Source organism: Rhincodon typus, chromosome 29 (assembly GCF_021869965.1).
Source record: "Rhincodon typus isolate 14 chromosome 29, sRhiTyp1.1, whole genome shotgun sequence".
NCBI lineage: Eukaryota > Metazoa > Chordata > Chondrichthyes > Orectolobiformes > Rhincodontidae > Rhincodon > Rhincodon typus.
In genome coordinates, this window is record NC_063360.1 from 7,524,220 (window position 1) to 7,541,535 (window position 17,316).

Genomic DNA, 17,316 nt, shown 5'->3' on the forward strand with positions numbered 1-17,316 from the left:
ACCACAAGTAGACAGGGTCGTGAAGAAGGTGTTTGGTGCAATTGCCTTCATTGGTCAGTGCATTGAGTATAGGTGTTGGGAGGTCATGTTACAGCTGTACAGGACATTGATTAGGCCACTTTTGGAATACTGCATTCACTTCTGGTGTCCCTGCTATAGGAAAGATGTTGTTAAACTTGAAAGGGTGCCGAAAAGATTTATAAGGATGTTGCCAGTGTTGGAGGGTTTGAGCTATAGGGAGAGGCTGAATAGGCTGAGGCTATTTTCCCTGGAGCATCAGAAGTTGAGAGGTGACCTTATAGAGGTTTATAAAATCATGAGGACCATGGGTAGGGTGAATAGCCAAAGCTTTTTCTCCCAGGTAGGGGAGTCCAAATCGAGAGGGCATAGATTTAAGGTGAGGGGGGAAAAAGGGGCAACTTTTTCACGCAGAGCGTGGTGCCTGTAGGAAATGAACTGCCAGACAAAGTGGAGGAGGCTGATACAATTACAACATTTAGAAGGCATCTGGATGGATACATGAATAGGAAGAGTTTAGAGGGATGTTGGCCAAATGCTGGCAAATGGGACTAGATGAATTTAAGATATCTGGTCGGCATGGATGGATCGGACTGAAAGGTCTGTTTCTGTGCTGTACAGCTCTATGACTCTATAATTTGTTTGAATGGTTAATCAAAGCAAAAGCTAAAAATAAGGACTCCTAAAAGAAAGCCTTTTCTCATGTTTTAAAAATAGGTGGACCCTTTGATCATCATTGAGAAATTTGACACCTCATTGATATAAAATTAACTTTTCAGGTCCAGTAATTATGCATTTAATACACAGGCAAAAATCTAGTTACACCTCCTTAAACAAGGTGTAACTATTCCAAGGACTTTTTACAGTGAAAATAATAATGTAGCATGGGCATTATACCTTCAACAGCAAAAATCTATTCCCCATTTAGCTTATCCATTGAAAGCTAATGTTGAGCAAAAAGCGATCTTTAAGAGCTGTGTAACTCACTGGCAATAAAATACCAGGAGTCACTGGGGTGGGGTTGGAGGAAGGGCTATGATTGGATGACTGTAACCTGCAAGATGAGTGGGTACACATTGAATGAGATGTTAGCATTTTATAAATTTCATAAAGAGCCAACCTCCCTCAAACCCACTGTCTTCAGTTTCAACAGAGACAGGACAAAGATACGGTAATTAACCTCTCAGGAAGCAGACTGGTCTGCAGCAGCTTTTAAGAAGCATGTCTTTGTTCTAACAAGGGTTATCATTGTAACTAATGTGCGCTTTGAGAGAACTAAGATATAAACAGATGGAAGAAAAGCTGCATCCATGACTTAGGTTCTTTTATAGCTCTGCTTGTGGCCTAGAAGAAGCAGGGATTTTGTTTTCAGGAGCAATCTACAACCACTCCCATGGCTGCCAACAGCCCCCAATCCATTGGGATAGCACAACGACTCAGTGGTTAGTGCTGCTGTTTCACGCACTAGGGACCTGGGTTCAATCCCACCCTCGGGTGACTGTCTGTGTGGAATTTGCATGTTCTTCCCGTGTCTATATGGGTTTCCTCCCACAGTCCAAAGATGTGCAGGTTAAGTGGATTGGCTGTGCTAAATTGCCCATAATGTCTGTGGATGTGCAGGTTAGGTAGATTAATCATGGTAAATGAAGGGTTACAGGGATGCGGTGAGTCTGGATGGGATGCTCTTTGGAAGGGCAATGTGGACTTAATGGGCCAAATGGTCTCCTTCCACACTGTAGGATTCTATCTTGTTACCGCTTTGACAATCTCACCACTCCTGACCTAAACTCCATACCTTATACAATCCCCCTCAAGCTGGTGAGAGGTTGCATCCCTCTCTGCAAACCTATTGGCTCGTTGCTTGGATACATGTTTATGGTACAGGCTTTCCCACAGAAATAAATAGTGAGCCAGCCTGTCCATCAATATGTTAACAAACTCCCAACCAACCAGGCAAACTGTCAATTAACCTGTGAATCAAACTGCTGCAAACCTAACTGCTAGTGGGAAAGCTGTACAAAACTTGAGAAAGACATCCAGCAGTAAAGGGTTGCAGACATTCAGGAAGTCCATGTGTCTCGCGTTTCTGTTCATATGCCCGAATATCCAGGGTTACAAATATGAAAGTCCGATTTGTTACATGCTGTATTTCAAATGATTTATTAACAAACCTGAAGAGTAAGTCACCTTTTGATAAAACTGTTCCCCCTAACCTTTCACTTGCTCCCTTTGTGATGAGTGACATGATTATTCACATGTAAGCAGAGCATCAAATCCCATGTCCATACATATCTCTTTTCAATAGGATCCCCGAAAGTTTCCCCGAAAGTATCTGGAGCACTGGGGATAATGATACAGTGCACTGTCACTCCATGTGAGGTCAGCTAACAATGTGCAACTCAGGATTTGAACACGGGACTTTCCTGGTCCCGGAGGTTAAATTCAATGTATTTGCACCAATTGAGCTTTTGTGGGAGAGACAGGTTTTTTTAAAATTCACTCAAGGGGTATGGTATAATTGGTTGAGCCAGCATTTATTGCCTGTCCCTAGCTGCCCTTGAAGAGGTGCTGGTAAGCTTTCTTCTTGAACCGTTGTAGCCCATGTACTGTAGACAGAACCACAATGCCATTAAGGAGGAAATTCCAGAACTTTGCCTGTGTGACAATGAAACAACAACAATGAGATATATTTCCAAGTCAGGATGGTGAGTAGCTTGGAAAGGAATTTGCAGGTAGTGGTGTTCCCATGTATCTGCTGCACTTGTCCTTCGAGATACCAGTGGTCATTGGCTTGGGAGGTTTTGTTTAAAGAACGTTAGTGAATTTCTGCATTTCCTCTTGTGGATGGCATACCCTGTTGCTAATCACCTTCAACGTAGAGTTGCAGACCCTTGTGTGGCGAAGTCAACTTATCTGTCAGTGTGGTATCTGTTGTGGTTGCGTTCACTGGAGCCATCTGAGATACCTTGGGTGGTTCACTGCCACCAATCCTTCTGACTGGCATTAATTACCAAGTGAGGAAGGATGTCCACACAAAATCTTTGGCAGAAGAGAGGTTCAATTTTGATGAACAGAATACGTTACTGACAATGCTTAGTAGCTAATGACATTATATCTAAGTTACATCTCCTTTGACGTATCGGGTTCAATTTAAATGTTATTACACATTACTGTTACATTGACATAAGACTAGAGCTACTGTTTAGAGAGCACATCAACGTACAGACTGATTTGCTCCTCCCTGCTCTCTATATCTTCATGGATGGAGCTTATTTTGTGATGTTGGCTAACCCTTTCAGGTACTAACTTTCTTGTTCAACACATAGGATGTGATAAAATTGACAAAAGATTGCAACTGTTAAAACAAAAATCAGGCCTTCAAACTTCTTACCTTTCAAAAACAAAAATGTATTGAAACTAAAATTCCAGAAAATGTCCTGCCTGCTTCATGTTTCTGACAAATTATGAAGCAAAAAGGCCTTTAGCTAATGGACATTCTGTCTGAGATTCCATAACTGGCACGATCAGGGAGACTCCTAACTGGGACATCATATCAGTGTGTGTGTGTTTGGGAGCTCTCTGATAGCAGTTGCTGGGACCTTGGGAGGTAACAGAAATTACCTTAGGCTGCGTAACTAACTGCTCTGAGGCCTGGATATACTCAGTAAACAAAAGGCCTATCAGCTGTCAGGATGAGGTTGATAGTAAATGACAATGCACTCAGTACATTGGGCCCTGATTGTCCATCCATGCACTTACTAACATCAAACATTGTTTATTCAATTTCTTTTTCATTAGAGTGTCAAGTCCCTACACACTATAAACCAATCCTTTGCAGACGTAGGCATTTGCATTGAGTTCCAGGAAGGCCTGACCTGTATCAGTATGGCAATCATTTTATATTCTCTTTGCTGTTTTATTTCCTTCACCTCTTCAGGTTTCCCTGTACCTTGTATCACTTCTGTGTTGAAAGATCAACAACCTACTCCGTGAATCTTTAGTGAGAGAGACATGGAGACCGAGATATATGTCACATTGCTCCTATTTTAAGTTAGCCCTGGCAGGAGAACTGAGGTGGTAACTTCTCTGAGAAGTGCGGGTATCTGAGCAGCTACATGGCCCATGACATTGCCCCCCCTCAGGGGGATTGACCCCCTTTTGAGGAGTTGACAGTGGCACCTCCACCAATTCCTGCTAGACAGGTGAAGGCTCTGCAGAAAGGTTTTTTTTTAAAAACGCAGAAAGCTGAGTATTGTAAGAATGGTAAGAGTTACCCTTATTCCAATCACTGTTGTATTTTGACTCAGTTGGGAGGCTGACGTTTAATTGTGTCACCCAGGTAGCTGGGAGTTCTCATCTTCCCCATCTCTCTGGGGGAGTCAATGGCCTAGTGGTATTATTGCTGGACTGCTAATCCAGAGACACAGATAATATTCTGGGGACCTGGGTTTGAATCCTGCCATGGCAGATGGTGGAATTTGAATTCAATAAATATCTGGAATTAAGAATCTAATGATGACCATGAATCCATTGTCAGGGGTGAAAAAACCCATCTGGTTCACTAATGTCCTTTAGGGAAGGAAACTGCCATCCTTACCCGGTCTGGCCTACATGTGACTCCAGACCCACAGCAATGTGGTTGACTCTTAACTGACCCCTGGGCAATTAGGGATGGGCAATAAATGCTGCCTGGCCAGTAATGCCCTCATTCTGTGAATGAATAAAAAAAGATGCAGTTGATTTCCAGGAACTTCTCCTTTAAGCTTGAAATGTGTGAAAGAGCATCTCCTGTTTGCTGTCTATCCATGTGATCTCTCTCTCCTCCTGCAGCAAGGAATAGAACACAACTCTCAGTGTATCATTCGTTCTGTCAATATTCAAGTGCGTTGAGGTGGGTAACTATTACGAGAGGCATGAGGTTGCAACAGGATGTGGATGGGTGGGAATGCTGGACAGATTGATGGATTTGCACAGGAGGCAGGTGTGAGGAGCGATGGATTGGAGTTGGGTTGACAAGCCAGAGTGAAGAGGGAGAATAACAAGCCTTGCAAGGCGTGGGTGAATGTGAAACTGTACTCGCTGTTTCTGACTTGGTTAGACCCTTCCTGCAGTGAATCCATGGTCCAATGTTCTTGCAGCTGGTTCCCTGGGCCACCTCCATTCACTCTTTTTTGGTGGCAGCGGCAAATTTCGACCTGACAGTTTCCGGGAAGAGTTTCTCTTTCTGATACAACATGGCAGGTGAGCTTAGAGCAGGGCTCTGGTATATGAGCGCACTTAGTCCACATTGAAAACCTATCATCTATTCTGTCCAACTCTAAACTGCATCTTTTGATTGGTATATTCAATATAGGAGTTGAGATTACACCATGTGGCTTTGTTTTACGTACTATTTGGATGTGGGTGTCATAGCTGGGCCAGCATTTCCAGACCCGAAACGTCAGCTTTCCTGCTCCTCTGATGCTGCTTGGCCTGCTGTGTTCATCCAGCTCCACACCTTGTTATCTCAGCATTTATTGTCCATCCCTAATTGCCCTGCGGAAGGTTACAGTGAGCTGGCTTCTTGAACTGTTGCAGTCCATGGTGGGATAGGTACACCTACAGCACTGATAGGTAGAGTGCTCCAGGATATTGAACCAGTGACTATGAAAGAATGATGGTAGGATTATAAGTTAGGATGCTATAGACACACACTCTTTCAGTACCTGAGGAGTTAGCAATGAGGTTGCAATCCTCAGCAAACATTCTCACCTCTGAACTTATGATGGAGGGAAGGTTATTGATGAGGCAGTTGGAAATGGTTGGGCCTAGAACACTGCGTGGAGGAACTCCTGCAGAGATATTTTGGGACCGAGCCATTTTACTTTGTGCTAGGTAAGTATCCATCCAAGAGAGTTTTCCCTTGATTCTCTAGTTTTGTTGGGATTCCTTAATGACGTACTTGGTCAGATACTGCCTTGATGCCAAAGGTTGTCACTCTCCCCTCACATCTGAAATTCAGCTGCTTTGTCTATGCTTGCACCCAATGAGAACAGCAACTGAGTGGCCCTAGCGGAACTTAAACTGAGCATCACTGAGAAGGTTATTATTGAGTAATTTCTGCTTGATAGTACTGTGGACAGCACTTTCCATCAAATTGAGGTAGATGATATTGAGTAAACTGAAGGGGTATTAAGTGGCCAGTTTTGATTCGCTGTGCCTTCTGTGGACAGGATGTACCCTGGGCAATTTTCCACATTGTCAGGTACATGCCAGAGTTGCATCTTTTTTGGAACTGCTCGGCTAGGGAAGTGGCAAGATCTGAAGCACGTGTCTTTAGCACTGTTGCCAGAATTTTGTCAGACCTGTAGCCTTTTCAGTGTCCAGTGTCTTAAGCATTTTTAGCTTGAGGCAGAATTCCTAGTCTCTGACATTTTATTGTGGCCTAGGTATTTATATGGCTGACCTAGTTGAGTTTCTGGTTGATGTAAGCCCTACAATATTGATAATTGGAGGTTCAGCAATAGTATTGTCATTAAGTACCAAGGAAATTGATTTGATTTTCTCTTGTTGAAGGTAGTCATGGCCTGGCACTTGTGTGGTAGGAGTGTTGCTTACCCATTGTCAGCCCAAACCTAAATGCTGTCCAAGTCTTGCTACACTTGAAGAGATAACACAGTGTGGAGCTGGATGAACACAGCAGGCCAGGCTGCATCAGAGCAGCAGGGAAGTCAACATTTTGGGTCAGGACCCTTCTTCGCCTGATGCTGCCTGGCCTGCTGTGTTCCTCCAGGTCTACACTGTGTTACCTCTGACTCCAGCATCTGTAGTTCTTACTATCTCTTGCTACACATGAAATTTGGGCTGCCTTAAAATCTGAGGAGTCATGAATGGAACTAAAGGTTGTACAATGGTCAGTGAAACTCCCTATTTCTGACCTTGTGATGGAGGGAAAGCCATTGATGAAGGAATTGAAAAGGGTGGTGTCTAGGAGTCAAATAAGATTGATCATACTTCTCTGGTTCACACACTTTTAGACTCCTGATTTGTTTCATGTTTGAGTCCCACTTTATATTGCAGCTCATTCCTCTCTTTATGACTAGGATACTGCAGGCCTTATTACCTGCTTTGTTAACCTGTCTGACCAGTCTTAAATATTATGGACATAGTTTCATGGATCTCTCTGCCTTTGTACCCCTTTTAAAATGAGCACTTTAACTTGCACTGTCCCTTCTCTTTCTTCTTCTAAAATATATTAGCCCGCATTGTAGAAGTATCTTCCTGGACTGTCCCTTGGCTGTAATTGCATCTGTGGTGTTGGCGGTTTGACATGGCGAAAAAAGAAAACAAGAATTAAAATGGTGGTATGCTTGAATGTGTTGGGAATTCGTCAAGAAGAGCCTAGCCTCAAAATTAATTGCTGCCTGCACAGTCAGGGGGATAGGGTTGTGCATGGGCCTAGCAGTGTTTCATAGTCCTTTTAAATAAACACAGCCTTATGTAAAAGTGATTGGAAACTTACTCTTGCAGCTTCATGATCTTCCCACAATATTTTCCCTGTATCAACAACCAATTTTCGATGTGGGATTAACCATGTGTAACCGCTTTGGAAGATTTTTACAGACCATATGCTTTCTTTTTATATTGTCTGGTAGTTTGGCAACAAGGAACTGACTCTAATATTCAGAGCTCCCTGTCTCTGTCAACTTTGTTGATCATTTAATTGACTGTAAAGTTTAAGACCAAAAGAAATTCTTTAATGGAGCATCTGTTAGTCCACTGAGCTGACCTAATAAAAATTTTGCTCTGGGCATCATTTTCTATCTGCTTGCTTTAAATATGGTTTAACTGGCTTTCAAGTTTGGACCAGTGACCAATTTGTTGTATCTGTGCTGTTTTACTGTCCATTTAACTAACCCATTTCACACAGTATAAAGTCTGTCCTGTAACCATTTACTCTGTCCCCTGGCCTACTTTGCTGATGGTAGAATTGATTGAAGCTGACTGATAAATCCTTTGGTGATAAACACAATAACACACTGTATTCCTACAAAGCTCTTAGCAATCAGGAAGACATCTTATGGTTCTTAATATCAGGGACATAAAAATGTGGATGTTTAACAACAAGGTATAAGGCAGAACTGAAAGGATAGGGGCAGAGGCTGAAGCCACTAAGACATTGATTAGACAGGATTATTGATATAGAATAAAGAAATATTATTTTTATTTATGTAGCTTTTGTCATTTTAGCTTCTTTCCTGACCCCAGGGAAGCACAAATTACTTTACAACCTATTAATAACAGTAAAATCATGATGAGTCAGATCGCACGGACTGTCCTCAAATTTGAAGCAAATGGAGCTACAAGATCGCTGAGGAAGCCCCTCAGCAACCTGACTTGCCTACAAATACTCTATGCCAAAACAAGAATAAATGAAAGCACATAGTAAATATGGGATATATGTCTTTATTTTTCAATTTATTCCCATCTCATAATTGCCTCGTGCTGTTAAAGGCATTGAAAAGTGTTGCAAGTTTATTTTTATTTATTCACGGGATGAGGGTGTCGCTGGCTCGGCCAACATTTATTGTCCATCCCTAATTGCCCAGGGAGTAGTTAAGAGTCGACCACATTGCTGTGGGCCTGGAGTCACATGTAGGCCAGACCAGGTAAGGATGGCAGTTTCCTTCCCTAAAGGACATCAGTGAACCAGATGGGTTTTTTTCAACAATCGGCAATGGATTCACGGTCATCATTAGAGTCTTAATTGCAGATTTTTATTGAATTCAAGTTTCAATATCTGCCATGGTGGGATTTGAACAAGCGTCCCCAAAACATTACCTGGGTCTCTGGAGGAACAGAGATAGTATCACTAGGCCATTGCCTCCCCAGTAAACTCTGAAAGACCCAATAATCTTCTTCTGCTTATCTTGCTCATGCTGCCTTCGGATGAGTGCACTACAGTCTGCTCTGTCATCACTGCGGACAAACACATTTCTGGTGTTTTTATGCTGCAATGAAACAAAGTATCTGAGCTAAAGATGGGTGAATGGGAAGCATTCATCAGCTTCCTCAGGATCATCAACTTCCTCCTTGTGCTTTTTGTTTGAAGACCTAACCACATCTACAATTGCCTTGTCTGCCAGTTCTGGTGCTCGGTGGGCGTGGTTGCCCACTTTGGTGTTAGTCTTTGTGGTTGTCTCCATGCCATGCCAGCCTCCCACTGCCAAGCATCCAGTTGGTTAGCTTCACCCGCTTCTCCTTGCACTTGATGTCTTGTGCAGTTACAGCTCATTTGAACTTTCAAATTCAGGTTCAGCCTTTCTCACAGGGACTGAACCTCCTTTCACACGGAGATCTTGATGTTGAATGATGTCTTGCTTATAATTTTAAGCTTTTTTATGACCCAACTCCACTCTGATTGCAACACAAACAAAGTTGCTGGAAAAGCTCAGCAGGTCTGGCAGCATCTGTGAAGGAGAAAACAGAGTTAACGTTTCGGGTGACCCTCCTCAGAACTAATTGGTTGGTGCACTGAGAATCATAGAGATCTACAGCACAGATAAAAGGCCCTTCAGCCCATCCTATCTGCACCAGTCAAATACAACCATTTAACGATATGACAAGTGTGCACAAGGCTGGCTAATGCAGACTTCCCAGTATTGATCTACCACCTATTGGATAGCCCTATCCCGCTGGCAGGAAAGGCTGGTAACTTTGTCACAGCTGGGGTTTTGGGCTATTCACATTTGACTCATTGTGATTTCAGTATGCTGCTAAAGATAGTCACTACAGTAATGTGGGAAATGTGGGAAATGTAGCTCAGAAGGTAAAATGGCAATTAGCCGTTTAACAAGAATCTGGCTAGTTGTTCCTAGGGCTGGCTTCAACCACTGAGGTGGTATCTTATCATAACTATAGATCGCACAAACCTGTCAGCTTGGGTGTGGTCATTTCCACTAGAGACTCAATGCAATAAAGAGGAACACAGCAACCACGGGGAGAATGTGCAAACTCCACACAGGCAGTCACCCAAGGGTGGAATTGAACCCGGGTCCCTGATGCTGTGAGGGTAGCAGTGCTAACTACTGAGCTACCATGCCACCCTAGCAAGGGGTATTCGCTAAGAGACCCAATTCATTCCCCCTCACCTATGAGCTCAACAATTTGGTATATCCTGTATGGAACTGTAACAAAGTGGGGACCACTTTTGGGATCTCATTGTGACACTGATCTGACTATTCCTTATCTAGTATGTAGGGTAACTCCATGTTTTGATGCAAGTTTCCAAATATTAGTGAGAAGGGCTTGGCCAGGTTGACTGGACTGGCTATGTCTTGGAAATATTGTTCTGCCTCAGCTAATTCAGGATGGGCTGACTATTGTATTTTTATTTAATGTTTTCAGAGTGATTTGATTTAGCTGAGTGTTTTCCAGGGCAGTTCAAGAGTCAATCCCATTTCCTGTTGCTCTATTTTCACATGTAGACCAGAGAGGACAAGGACGACAGGCTTGTTTCCCTGAAGTATTTAAATGAAACAGGTAAAATATGGCAGAGATAGAGTCACAGAGTAATACCGCATGGAAACAGGCCATTTGGCCCAAACTGGTCCATGCTGACCATGGTGCCCACTCAGCTAGTTCCAATTACCTGCATTTGGTCTATATCCCTCTAAACCCTTCTCATCCATGTATCTATTTAAATTTTTAAAAATGTTGCTAATTGTATCTGCCTCAACCACATTCTCTGGCAGCCCATTCCATATATGCACCATTCTCTGCGCGAAGAAGTTGCCCCTCAGGTCCTTCTTAAATCTTTCCCCTCTCACCTTAAACGTATGCCCTCGAGTTTTCAATTCCCCATCCCTGGGAAAAAGACTATGTGCATTCACTCTATCTATGCCCCTCATGATTTTATGTGTCCTCAAAAAGGTCACACCTCATTCTCCTACGTTCCAAGGAATAAAGTCCTATCCTGGTCAACCTCTCACTATAACTCAGGCCTACTAGTACTGGCAACATTCTTGTAAATCTTCTTTGCACACTTTCCAGTTTAACTATGTCTTTCCTATAACAGGGTGACCAAAACTGTACACAATACTCCAAGTGTGGCCTCACCAACTACTTATACAACTGTAACATAATGTCCCACCTCCTATACTCAATGCCTCGACCGATGAAGGCCAGCAAGCTAAATACAAACACCTCCTCTCTGGTAATGTGTGTGATGTCCAAAACATCTCCACCCATTTCCCTTTATTTCCTTAGCATCCATGATTCTCTCTTCAGTAAACACTGAGGAGAAATATTCATTAAAGATCTCCCCCCATCTCCTGTAGCTCCACACATAGTTGGCTATGCTGATCTTTAAGGGGACCTATTCTCTCCCTGGCCACACTTTTACTCTTAGTATAGCTATAAAAAGATCTGGATTTAAAGTGGCAGATACTGGAAATGTTCAGCAGTTCTGGTAGATTTTGTGGTGATGGACGTGAGGGTTCACATTGCAGGTTGATGGTGAAAGGTCACTGACTTGAAAGGTAAAATCAGTTTCTCTGCCAAAAGACATTAGCAGAGCAGGTGAGAATTTCCAGCATTTTCTGTCTTCATGAGTGAAATAAATGGGTCGTGTTGACAATCCTGTTATTTTACTATCACTCCTGACACTAAGGGCAGGCTTTTTCTAGCCCTATAGGGTGTGTTGGAAGGCAGTGGAGTAGACAGTCTGTGTGTGCCTTTAAGTGTGTGCGTGTGTCCTATGTGTGTCCGTGTGTGTGCATTGTGTGTGTGTGTCCTTGTGTGTGTGTGTGTGTGTGTGTGTCTGTCTGTATGTATGTGTCAGTGTGTGTATGTCTGTGTGTGTGTGTCTGTATGTGTCAGTGTGTGTATGTCTGTGTGTGTGTGTGTGTGTGTGTGTGTGTCTGTATGTATGTGTCAGTGTGTGTATGTCTGTGTGAATGTGTGCCTGTGTGTGCATGTGCCTGTGTGTATGTCTGTGTGTGGATATGTCTATGTGTATATATGTCTACGTGTGTGTGTATCAGTGTGTGTGTGTAAATGGAAGTCTGTGTGTGTTTATCTGTGGGTGTGTGTCTGAGTGTGTTTGTGTGTGTGTGTTTGTGTTTATCCATGTGCCTGTATGTGTGTGTGTTTACCTTATGTTTGTGTATGTGTCTGTTTGCATGTATGTTTGGTGTCTTTTTGTATGCCTGTGCATGTCCATGTGTGTCCTGTGTGTGTATCTGTGTGTGTGAGTCTGTATGTTTATCAATGGCTGTGTCTGTGTCTGTGTGTGTGTATAGATGTCTGTGTGTGTATCAGTGTGTTTGTGTCTGTATGTTTGTATGTCTGTTTGTGTGTGTCAGTGTGTTTCTGTGTGTGTGTATGTGTGTATATTTACCTGTGTATGTGTCTGTTTGTGTGTATGTATGTGTGTGTGTGACTGTTCGTGTGTGTGTGTTTATCTGTGAGTGTGCATGTGTGTGTCTTTATCTGAGTGCTTGTGTATGTCTGTGTTTGTGTGTTTCTGTGTCTGTATGTGTGTGTCTATCTGTATGTGTGTGTGTCAGTGTGTGTATGTTTGTGTGTATGTGTGTCTGTGTGTGTATGTGGATTTTTATATGTGTGTGTGTATATGCATATTGTGTGTTTACCTGTGTGTGTGTTTATCTGTGTGTTTGTGTGTGTCTGTTTGTATGTGTGTGTGTCAGTGTGTGTATGCTTGTGTGTATGTGTGCCTGTGTGTTTATGTGTATATCTGTGTCTGTGTGTGCGTTTATGTCTATGTGTGTGTCTGTATGTGTGTATGTCTGTGTGAGTCTGTGTGTGGGTGTGTGAATGTGTGTATGTGTGTGTGGGCGGGCTGTGTCCACCTGTGTGTGTTCTGTGTGTGTATCTGTGTGTGTGAGTCTGTGTGTTTATCAATGGGTGTGTAAGTGTGTGTATATTTGTGTGTATGTGTATGCGTGTGTGTGTATGTGGGACTGTTCAAATGTGTATATCTGTATATGTGTGTATCTGTGTGTGTGTTTATCTGTGTATCTGTATGTGTATACATATGTGTATCTGTGTGTGCGTATCTGTTTTTATGTCTGTGTTTGTGTCTGTTTGGATGTCTGTGTTTGTGTCTGTGTGTGTGTATCTTTTGTCTGTGTGTGTGTATCTGTCTGTGTGTATATGTGTGTGTTTCTGTGTATGTGTGTGTCTGTGTCTGTGCATGTGTGTGTATGCATGTGTGTGTGCGTGTATCTGTGTGTGTATGTGTGTGTGTGTGCGCGCGTGTGTATATCTGTGTGTGTGTGTATGTGCGTGCATGTGTGTGTGTGCATCTGTGTATATGTGTATCTGTGTGTGTGCGTGTATCTGTGTGTGTGCTTGTGTCTGTGTGCGTGTGCATGTGTGCGTGTGTCTATGTGTGTGCTCATGTGTGTGTGCCTGTGTGCGTGTATCTGTGTGCGTGTGTGTGTGTATGTGCGCATGTATCTGTGTGTGTGCGCGCGTGTATCTGTGTGTGTGTGTGTATGTGTGTGTGCATGTATCTGTGTGTGTGCATGTGTGTGTGTGTCTGTGTGTGTGCGTGTGCTTGTATCTATGTGTGCGCATGTGTGTGTGTCTGTGTGCGTGTATCTGTGTGTGTGTGTGCGTGTGCGCATGTATCTGTGTGTGTGTGTATCTGTGTGTGTATGTGTGTGTGCATGTATCTGTGTGCGTGTGTGTGCATGTGCGTGTGTGTGTGTGTGAGATAAGGGGGAAATGCTGAGGTGGGAGGGTGAGTATTAAACTGCTGAGGTGGACAGGATTTGTGAATGGTTTTACTTGTGTTGGGGGTGTCAATGAATAGTCCTCATACCCAGAAGACCTACTGAACATGAAAATCACCACTAAAGTGTCTCCTCCTGCAGAGGTTGCCATTTTATCAGCAGCAGGAAGACCCTGCATTGTGGCAAAAGACTGTTTAGTGAATCCTGACAGTTGCTGGGCGGGTTTTGGCTGGGGACATTCCTCATCATCGGACAACCTATGGCCCACTGAGTAGCCCTTTGAGACCAAGGCCAGCAATCCCCTCTCATATAAAAATAGCTAAGTCCCCTATTAACACTCCCCTTCCTCGCTCCCTCCCCCAGCAAGTTCTGCCCATGTCTCAGCATCCCCAGGACCAACGAACTGGCTTAGGAGGCTCCCATGGCTGAATGGCCAGCAGTTTTTTAGTCCATTAGAGAATCAAGAGCTTCAATTGCTGGACGGTGAAAGAACCACAACGTGGGGGTTCCACAAAAGGCTGAGGCAGGGTTGCCTCTGACCTGTGGGCCTGTCGTTGGTGCTGTGCAGATAAAATTCAAGTTGAGATTTATATTCCAGATTTTTATTCTATCAGCTGCATTGCAAGGTTTCTGTGCTGGGATTTGAGCCCATGTCTCTGGATCATTAGACCAGATGTCTGTATTACTAGTCCTGTAACGTAGCTACTCTGCTACCATACCCTTAAGGATCCCTGTGGCAATGTATTCAACATTCTGCATAAATTGATTATATCTCATCATTGGCTTCCAAAGCCAAAGAAATAATATTTTCTTATTCACACAACTAAAATCCTTCATCCTCGATTAAAGCTCCTTTTAACCTTTGCTGCTCTGTCTCAAGTCTTTCTTCATAATTATGGTTTCTCATCCCTAGTGTGATTCTGGTAAAGCTACACTGTGTCTGTACAGTTTTCTATAGCCTTTCTATAACAGACCTCCCAGACTCCTGACAGTACACTAAGCGCAGCCGAGATATTGCTTTGTAGAGATGCATCATTTTGTTTTCATCTCCTACTACTGTACGTGCAGTTAGGAACAATGAAGTAAATACTATGTTTCTTGGTGATTACATGAAGGGCAGAGAAAGAGGGGAACTTCTTTCATATGTTTGTGAGAATGTTTCCTCAATCACTATGTTTGCCATTCTATTAAGAATGAGGCATTGCTGGATTTAGTTCTGGACAATGAAATGGGTGAAGTGAAGGCTATTACAGTTAGGGGAACAGCTTGGGCGCAGTCATAGAGTCAGTGAGCACAGAAAAAGGCCCTTTAGCCCATCAAGTCTGCACTGCCCAGAACAACCATCTAAGTTATTCTAATCCCATTTTCCAGCACTTGGCCTTGTATGCCTTGACATTTTAAGTGCACATCTCAATACTTCCTAACTGTTATGAGGGTTTGTGTCTCTACCTCCGTCGTACGCAGTGCGTTCTAGATTCTCACCACCCTCTGGATGAAAAAGTCTTTCCTCCCATCTCCTCTAAACTTTCTGCCCCTTCCCTTAATCTATGTTCATTGAGCCCTCCCATCAAGGGGAATAATTCCTTCCTGTCTGTCCTATGTATACCCTTCATTTTTTCATCCAACTCGATCATGTCTCCTCTCAAACTCCTCCGCTCTAAGGAAAACAACCCCAGTCTGTCCAATCTCTCAGGTGGCTCACTGGTTAGCACTGCTGCCAAACAGCACCAGGAACCCGGCTTCAATTCCACCCTCGGATGACTGTCTGTGTGGAGTTTGCACATTCTCCCCATGTCTGCGTGGATTTCCTCCGGGTGCTCCTGTTTCCTCCCACAGTCCAAAGATGTGCAGGTTAGGTGGATTGGCCATGCTAATTTGCCCGTAGTGTTCAGGGATGTGGAGATTAGGTGGGTTATAGGGGGATGGGTTGGTATGGACTTGTTGGGCCGAAGGACCTGTTTCCACACTGTAGGGATTCTATGATTCAGAACTGAAACACTCTACCAGGCAACATCCTGGTAAATGTCCACTGTACCCTCTCCAATGTTATCACATCCCTCCTATGATGTGGATTCCAGAACTCCACACAATACTGTTGTTGTTTCACCAACATTTTACATAGTTCCTGCCTGCTCCTAAACACGATGGGTTTGAGTTATAAGGAGAGGCTGGATAGGCTGGGACTTTTCTCACTGCAGCGTAAGAGGTTGAGGGGTGACCTTGCAGAGGTTTATAAAATCATGAGGGGCATGGATAAGGAGAATGGCAGGCGTCTTTTCCCTAGGGTGGAGAATTTCAAGACTAGGGGGCATATTTTTAAGGTGAGAGGAAAAAGATTTAAAGAAGAGATGAGGGGCAACTTTTTTATGCAGAGAGTGGTTCGTGGGTGGAATGAACTTCCAGAGGAGGTGGTGGAAAAGGGTACAGTTACAACATTTAAAAGACATTTGGAAAAGTCTATTAATAAGAAATGTTTGGAGGGATATGGGCCAAGTGTGAGCAGGTGGGAGTAGGTTAGTTTGGGATTATGGTTGGCATGGACTGGTTGGACCGAAGTGTTAGTTTCCATGCCTTAGGACTGTATGACTATGTCTCAGCTAATAGTGATTATGTTATCGTTAGTTTCAGATTGATGATGAAGAAGACTATTTCAGCGTATTGTGGAGAGATCTGACCTGCTAATTTGAAATCAAAGAGGAGCTGAGCAGAAATGTAATATACCAAGACCTGGCCAAGGCCTGGTTTATGGAAGAGGAGAAACACCAAGCTCAGGACTGTAGCACCACTGGAGATAGCACAGTGGAAGCTGGAGGCTCTCCAGATATCTCCAGCTGTTCCTGGTGTGGCCCAGGTTTGCAAAGGGAGGGTCTCCCTTACTTACCCCAGCAGCAGAACATGTCCTGTCGTGATGTCGCCAAACCCCCATTGTCTGATTTTTAAAACATTCGATATTGTCGCAGCCATCAAGGTAACATTGATGACAACGCCGCACAACCCTACCATTAGCAACCTCTGCAAGACATGTCAGATCATCGACACGGACACTACCCTCACACGTGGGAACACCACCCGCCACGTACAGGGCAAACAGTCATGTGACTCGGCCAATGTTGTGTACCTCATATGCTGAAGTCAAGGATGCCCCGTGGCATGGTATATTGGCAAAACCACATAGACGCTACGATAATGGATGAATGGACACTGGGCAACAATTGCCAGACAGGGATGTTCCCGCCCAGTCGGGGAACACTTCAGCGTCAAGGACATTTGGCCTCAGATCTTTGTCAGACTTTGGGATACCCAACAACGCAGAGTCGCCAAGCAAAGGCTGACTGCCAAGTTCCGTACCCAGGAGGATGGACTCAACCATGACCTTGGGTTCATGTTCCACCACAATGTACATTCTCACATGCACAGTCGCACACCCTCTCTCACACAAACACACTCACTCACTCACACACGCACACATATAAATCTATAAGGTGAATTTACATTTACATTCTATTTTGCTCAAAAAGCACACAATTTGTAGACAGCCAATATGGCATTTTATAAATTC